Source organism: Oncorhynchus mykiss, chromosome 15, assembly GCF_013265735.2.
Source record: "Oncorhynchus mykiss isolate Arlee chromosome 15, USDA_OmykA_1.1, whole genome shotgun sequence".
NCBI lineage: Eukaryota > Metazoa > Chordata > Actinopteri > Salmoniformes > Salmonidae > Oncorhynchus > Oncorhynchus mykiss.
The window spans coordinates 48992890-49000045 of NC_048579.1; the positions used below are offsets into that span (position 1 = coordinate 48992890).

Sequence of the window (7156 nt, forward strand, 5' to 3'; positions counted from 1 at the left end):
TAGAGGCGGTTGGCGATGTGGGGGCGGTCTCTGGGGTATACATTATTTAAAAAGGGTTGGTGGCGACTGCGCACAGATACAGTTTCATTCCATGAAGTGCTCCACATCTTTGCCAAGCCAACACATCTGACGATCTGTGCGGAAACAGCGAGTTTATGTAGACGATAGACTCTAAGAAATGTCTAAAATTTAAAACAAACTCACAGGTTCTCAATGCAGCCAGGTGGCAGCGGGTGATCGGATGGGTTCGGGACAGCCATGCACTTCTCCGGAGCTCACTCAACCTCATGGATGACGATTTGAAGATAGGCTTCGACCCCACCGGCAAGCCGGTGATGATGGAAGACCCTGGGAACTCCAGCGACCCGTTTGGCCGGGACGAGGAGGTTGCCAAGATCGAGATCACGGTGCTTAGCGTGACATTCGTCGTGGCTGTGGTGGGTAACCTGAGCGTGCTGCTGGCCATGTACATGATCCGACGGAAGTCCTTGCACATACACCTGTTAATGAAACACCTGAGCCTTGCGGACTTGGTAGTGGCCTTTTTCCAGGTTGCCACAGCTCTGACTTCCTGTGGGCCTGACTTCCTGTGTCGCATCATCAAGTACATGCAGGTGCGAGGGATGTTCGTGTCCACCTACATGTTGGTAATGACGACGCTGGACCACTACATCGCCATATGTCACCCGATGCAGACCCTTCACTAGCCCACGCAGCGCTCCTACTTGATGATCGGGGCCACCTGGGTGTGTAGTCTTGCCCTGAGCATGTCCCAGTATTTTAACTTCTCCCTGAGCGAGGTCCGCCCGGGCTCGGCCGTGTATGACTGCTGGGTACACTTCATCCAGCCGTGGGGTGTGCTCGCCTACATCACCTGGAGCACCGTGGGCATCTTCCTCGTGGCCGTGGCTGTGCTCATGCTCTGCTACAGCTTCATCTGCCGATCAATCTGGCTGAACATAAAGTACTAGACCCAGAAGAGCACGAATGTGATGGCACTTGTGACCAAGAATAGGCTGATCGGGAAGAGTTCAGGCAGCATCGTCAGCACCATCTCGCGTACCGAGCTGCGCACACAGTGAAGATTACTAATCTGAGAACCCATGCCAAGTTTTTTCAGTCTCCTGAGGGGGAATAGGCTTTGCCGTGCCCTCTTCACGACTGTCTTGGTGTGTTTGGAACATGTTAGTTTGTTGGTGATGTTGACACCAAGGAACTTGAAGCTCTCAACCTGCTCTATTACAGCCCTGTCGGTGAGAATGGGGGGTGTGCTCAGTCCTCCATTTCCTGTAGTCCACAATCATCTTCTTTGACTTGATCGCGTTGAGGGAGAGGTTGTTATGATGGCAGCACACGGCCAGGTCTCTGACCTCCTCCCTATAGGCTGTCTCATCTTCGTTGGTGATCAGGCTGTTGTGTCGTCGGAAAACTTGATGGTGTTGGAGTCGTGCCTGGCCATGCAGTCATGAGTGAACAGGGAATACAGGAGGGAACTGGGCATGCACCCCTGAGGGGCCCCCATGTTGAGGATCAGTGTGGCAGATGTGTTGTTACCTACCCTTACCACCTGGCGGCGGCCTGTCAGGAAGTCCAGGATCCAGTTGCAGAGGGAGGTGTTTAGCCCCAGGGTCCTTATCTTAGTGATGAGCTTTGAGGGCACCATGGTGTTGAATGCTGAGCTGTAGTCAATGATTCGCATTCTCACATAGGTGTTCCTTTTGTCCAGGTTGGAAAGGGCAATGTAGAGTGCAATAGAGATTGTATCTGTGGATCTGTCGGGGCGTTATGCAAATTGGAGTGGGTCTAGGGTTTCTGGGATAATGATGTTGATGTGAGCTATGACCAGCCTTTCAAAGCACTTCATGGCTACAGATGTGAGTGCTACGGGTCAGTAATCATTTCGGTAGGTTACCTTAGTGTTCGTGGGCACAGGGACTATGGTGGTCTGCTTGAAACATGTTGGTATTACAGACTCAGTAAGGGACAGGTTGAAAATATCAGTGAAGACAAATGGCTACCTAAACATGGTCCCCAATCAGAGACAATGATAAACAGCTGCCTCTGATTGAGAACCAATCTAGGCAACCATGTTTAGGTAGCCATTTTTCCTAGGGTATTTGTGGGTTCTTGTCTATGTGTAGTTGCCTGTTATAAACACAGACATATAAACACAAAACCCCTAGACAATACAAAAACTAAACAAACCACCCTCATCACACCCTGACCTAACCAAAATAATAAAGAAAACAAAGATAACTAAGGTCAGGGCGTGATACCCACCTAATTATTATTATCATTATCAGTAGCCTAGAGGTTAAGAGTGTTGGGCCAGTGACCGAACGATCACTGGTTCAAATCACAGAGCCGACTAGGTGAAAAATATGTTTTTGTGACCTTGAGCAAGGCACTTAGCCCTAATTGCTCCTATAAGTCGCTCTAGATAAGAGCGTCTGCTAAACGACTCAAATTCAAAAAAAAAAAATGATCAGGATGTGTGGACTGGAGGGTCCAAAAGGAGGAGGAGGGGGTCTGTTCTTTGGACTTGGGGAACTGCAGGGAGACTCGGGTGTCTCTCAGGGACTGATGTACACAAGCTGAGTGGGGTAAAGAAGAAGGGTAAACTGACTTACTATACCGCAATGTCACAACACTCCATTGATGATGATCATCATCACTTGCATATCAAATTCAGTCCAGCATCTACTTATAGGCCATTCCATATCCTTCCCCTGCCGACTCTGAACTTCAACATGACCCCCTTCACAATATATAGACAAACATGCACTGATACAAACTCTAGATCTATGAGACAAGCACCGGTTGACACCAACAGAGCTCTGTGTAATGCAACGCTGAGCAGAGCCAGAGATGCCCAGTCAGAAAGGGAAACGCTGGGGGGGGGGGGGGGGGGGGGGGGGGGTCAAAGGTCAGCACACTGGTACTTAAAAATTACTGGACTCTCTCTGAGAGAAAGGTTGAGCCAGTTATGAGACCACATGTAGAGAGGGAGATGAAGTGAGAGAGAAGGGAGAGATTGATAGAGATAAGAAGAGAGAGACCGTTTAGTGTTCGGCACAGTGAAAGCATAGGCATAGAATAAAAACTCTGTGTTAAACCTTGATTGACCACTCAGATGACATCATTATTGTTTTGTATCTCTCGAGCTTGACTTTCACTAAATTTATTGAAATGGTACTCCTGTGTCCCACTTGGTTATTTTCTGTTGTAAAAGTTACTCAACAAACACATCACACACAGAGAGGAGAGAGAGAGAGCTGGCCCAGTCTCTGGGGTTGAGGGTGTGTAGCGGCCAGGTGGTCTTCTGGGATTGGACGCTACGTCCCAGTAGGAAGCCAAACAGGACAGGACAGGAAAAGGACATACATTGTTTTGGAGGCAGGAAGTACAGATGGCAGTGGAGATGGAATGACCCCAAAACGTTAATTGTAAAGACATTAGGGTGGAGTCACATCCTGCCTAAGACCAAAATGGCATATATCTAAACTATACATCGTACTCAGTCCGTCTTTTATAGGTCTGTCAAGCTCTCTCGCTCTCCCCATACCCCTCTATTTGTCTCTCTGACTTCCCTACACTCTTTCGCTAACTCTCCGTTTTACTCTCCTTCTCTCTACAGTTTGTAACCATTCCAATCTGTTTTTTTCCCTCCTCAGTTTCTCCTTCCCTCACTCATGGTTGTTTTGGATAAGGAGAACTGTAAACATGTCAGCACCTAGCATTGCATTGATTAGGAACAAGATATGGCCAAAACAAATACCTTTAAAAGAAACATAGCAAATCTATCACCACAAGGCCAATACTGACGGTCGTTTTAGCTAGACCGGTGGCCTGGAGGAGGGTGGGTACGGGCACTTACTAACCCTGTTAATATCACAGCAGACTCCTATAATAACGGGAGAGGCACACGGTGGATCCGTTGCACAGACGTGCAAAACACACATGTGCACATGCGGCTTAGAGGGCTGTAGATGAGTAATATTACTGAGATGTTATTACGGGGTTGTTCTTGTTATTACAGGGTTATAGATTACATGTTAGTGATATGGGTTTAACGGTAGTCTTACAGGGTATATGAAGGAAGATTTTGTGAAATCTTAGATAGCAGAAAGGACTTATATGACATGTTTAGTAAAGTATTTTCTGCCTTAGAAGAAGATGGAGCTTTTGGCAGGAGAGCGCACAGTATAGCACAGTACTGGGTAAGAGTCTCACACATGGTAGACATATTGCAGAGTGTAATGGTGCGTGTGGTGCGTCTCTGGAAAAAGACTAGTACTTGAGGAGGAATGGCAAAGAAGAGGAGGGATAATCAGATCCAGTGCTGCCTTTGGCTGCCCAGTCCCACAGAATCACTTCACCCTCTCCTGAGAACAAACAGTACCCATCATATCACGTATAGTACATCCGATTATATAGAGTTGACATCAAACACATTCTCATCTTTAACAATAACTCAAGAAACCTATTCTGACAGATACCTCATAGAACAATGGGATTATAGAGTTGAGATCAAACACATCATCTTCAACAACCTATTCATCCTCTACCAAGGACATGCATATCACATCAGCTGCTATAAAACGTATTATCAACAACACCTGTACAACCTATTACAAGGGAGAGATGCCCACGTAATCTGACCAGACTAGTGAAAGATCAGACTGATTGCTTCCTGTGTGTGTCAATCACCATCAGATGAGGCTGCCAATGAGGTTACCTGCCTCTCACCTGTTCACTCATTAACTTCAACTCAGAGGGTCCTGGAAGGATACAGGCCATCTCCAACCCATGTCCTAAGAATGAACTCAAGCAACCTGCCACCAACACCCCAAAGGGGTCACATAGGTACGAGTCGTGTCTCTGCAGACCGACCGGACCAAGGTCAACTGCCGCTATGTAACATGTACTAACAGGGTACAGGATTCGATAGGACGCGCATAACAGAACATACTTAGTTAACAAGGCAACATTTATAGAGTAAGAAGGGAACCTTTCACCATGGGAGAGACAGTTGTCATCTCCATGGGCAGGTGAAGTCAGTGGGATAACTTTCAGTCAGATACTAGCATCCCTGCATCGGCTCCATATGAAGTGAGAACACCTACAGCAATGTTATTTACCAGCACATACTGTACTGCAGGGTCCCCCAACTAGTAGCCCTCAATGTAATTTCTATTTAGATAAAGATCCCTGTTGTACTGCGTCCTTCCCATTTGAAATATATTTAAACAACCTCCAGAAGGTTTTTGATGTGTCTGAATGAGCTGTTCCCACATTCTTCAAGGACGAAAAGTTTGTTTCAACAGCAATATAAGACTTCATTGTACTTCAATGAAGTCTTAGTTATAGGAAGTGAATCCCCGTGTTGGCAGAATTCTGTGCAGTCATTAAAAAACAAACAGATCCTACATCAACAGCAGCTGCATAAATCATCTGCAGAAACACAAGGAGAGGTGTTTTATCATAATGTACTATTAATCGAGGGGAAGCCCTTTGATGCTGGGGCTCATGACTACTGTATTGTGTGTGTTTTGTGTGGGGGGTGATTGTTCTTAGTCCTGCAATCTGTACAAAACATGTCAAAAATCCATAGGGGGGGTCACTGTGATGGAGAAACAATCATGGGGAATGATAATGCACATTTATACAGTTATGTGAAATCCAACAAGGTCACCTTTACATTTGTCACAATTACACTTTTTAATCGCACACTTTTAATTTCAGAAATAAATTATAGGTATACAGACACTTTCTCTAAACAATGACGTGTGTTATTGAAAGGAATGTGCAACATATTTATAAAACATAGAGAGAGCAGTGGTGTGCTGATGTCCTACTGTAACCCCATGGTCCTAACAGCAGCACAAGTCTCACAGCACCCCCTGGTGGTGATTATGTCACTGTGATGGAGAAACAATCATGGGGAATGATGAAGTACATTTATAGTTATGTGAAATCCAATAAGGTCACCTTAAATGTTTGGTCACAATTACACTTTATCGCACACTTAATTCCATGCATCTAGAAATAAAATGGTACTGATATCAATATAGGTATACAGACACGTTCTCTAAACAATGACGTGTGTAACTGAAAGGAATGTACTGCATATTTATTAAACATTCATGTATCAAGAGCTGTGGTGTGCTGATGTCCTGCTGTAACCCCATGGTCCTAACAGCAATAGAGCAGTTTCACAGCAGGTGATTCAGAATGGACACAAAAGGTTCAATTGTAGAATTGTAGATTCCGTTAAAAAATATAAGTTATAACTTAATTTCACAGAAAATGGAAGACAAAACATTCAGGCATTGTTAATTTTTCCCTTTTCGTCCCACCTCCCCCCTGAATAACTTCAAACACATTTTTGACACAAAATAAGTTAAACATAGAAAACAAAATACAAGATAATGGGAGATTCATTTATGTAGAAAGTTACCAACAGCATTTGACAAACCTGCTCAGCTCTTTTGTATGCAAATAAATCGTCGCTGACTAACGTGATGTTAGTAACGCATGAAATATGAAACGTAACTGTTATATTAAATCTGTAAAAGTACACACACTATGTTACGACTATGAATTAACATTTACACCTTCAATTCTTACTTTACGTCTCCCTTTACTCGGTTACAGATCTTTTTATACGTACAAACTTTTGTCAGGAATGTGGCATCTGTAAAGGACATGAACCGAACGTATCTCTTCAAAGTTAGCTAATCAATCAAGCAACTTTAGCCCAAGACGTTAAGAGTTGCTTTGCAGCTTCTGATTTCATTTCCAAAATAAAAGTCTAGAGCTTGTTTTAGAACGGCATTCGATAACGACGTTATACCAGTAGATGGTGTAGTAGTGTAGCTTGGGCCTTCAGCAAATGACTTGAGAATGATAGTATAAATACACAGGACAACAGCCAGTGCTATCTCATAGAGGCCCATCCTCAGTGGAACACACACAATAGTCGACAGATTATATTCTGTCGAATAAAAGAACCATTCTAATGCAATACAAAGATTCTAATATAATCTTACAAGCACTATAACATAATCTTGCAATTTTCCACGACAACTTTCCAGTAGGCTTTAAATTGAAGATATGGCAAATAGGCAATATCGTCCGTGGCTTGTCATTGTTG

The 7156-nt window shown here is 44.4% G+C and overlaps 1 pseudogene; it reads left to right on the forward strand.

Moving 5' to 3' along the window:
- The first annotated feature begins 287 nt into the window (after positions 1 to 287).
- LOC118938892 lies at positions 288 to 1082 on the forward strand (annotated as a pseudogene).
- Positions 1083 to 7156: the final 6074 nt, after the last annotated feature.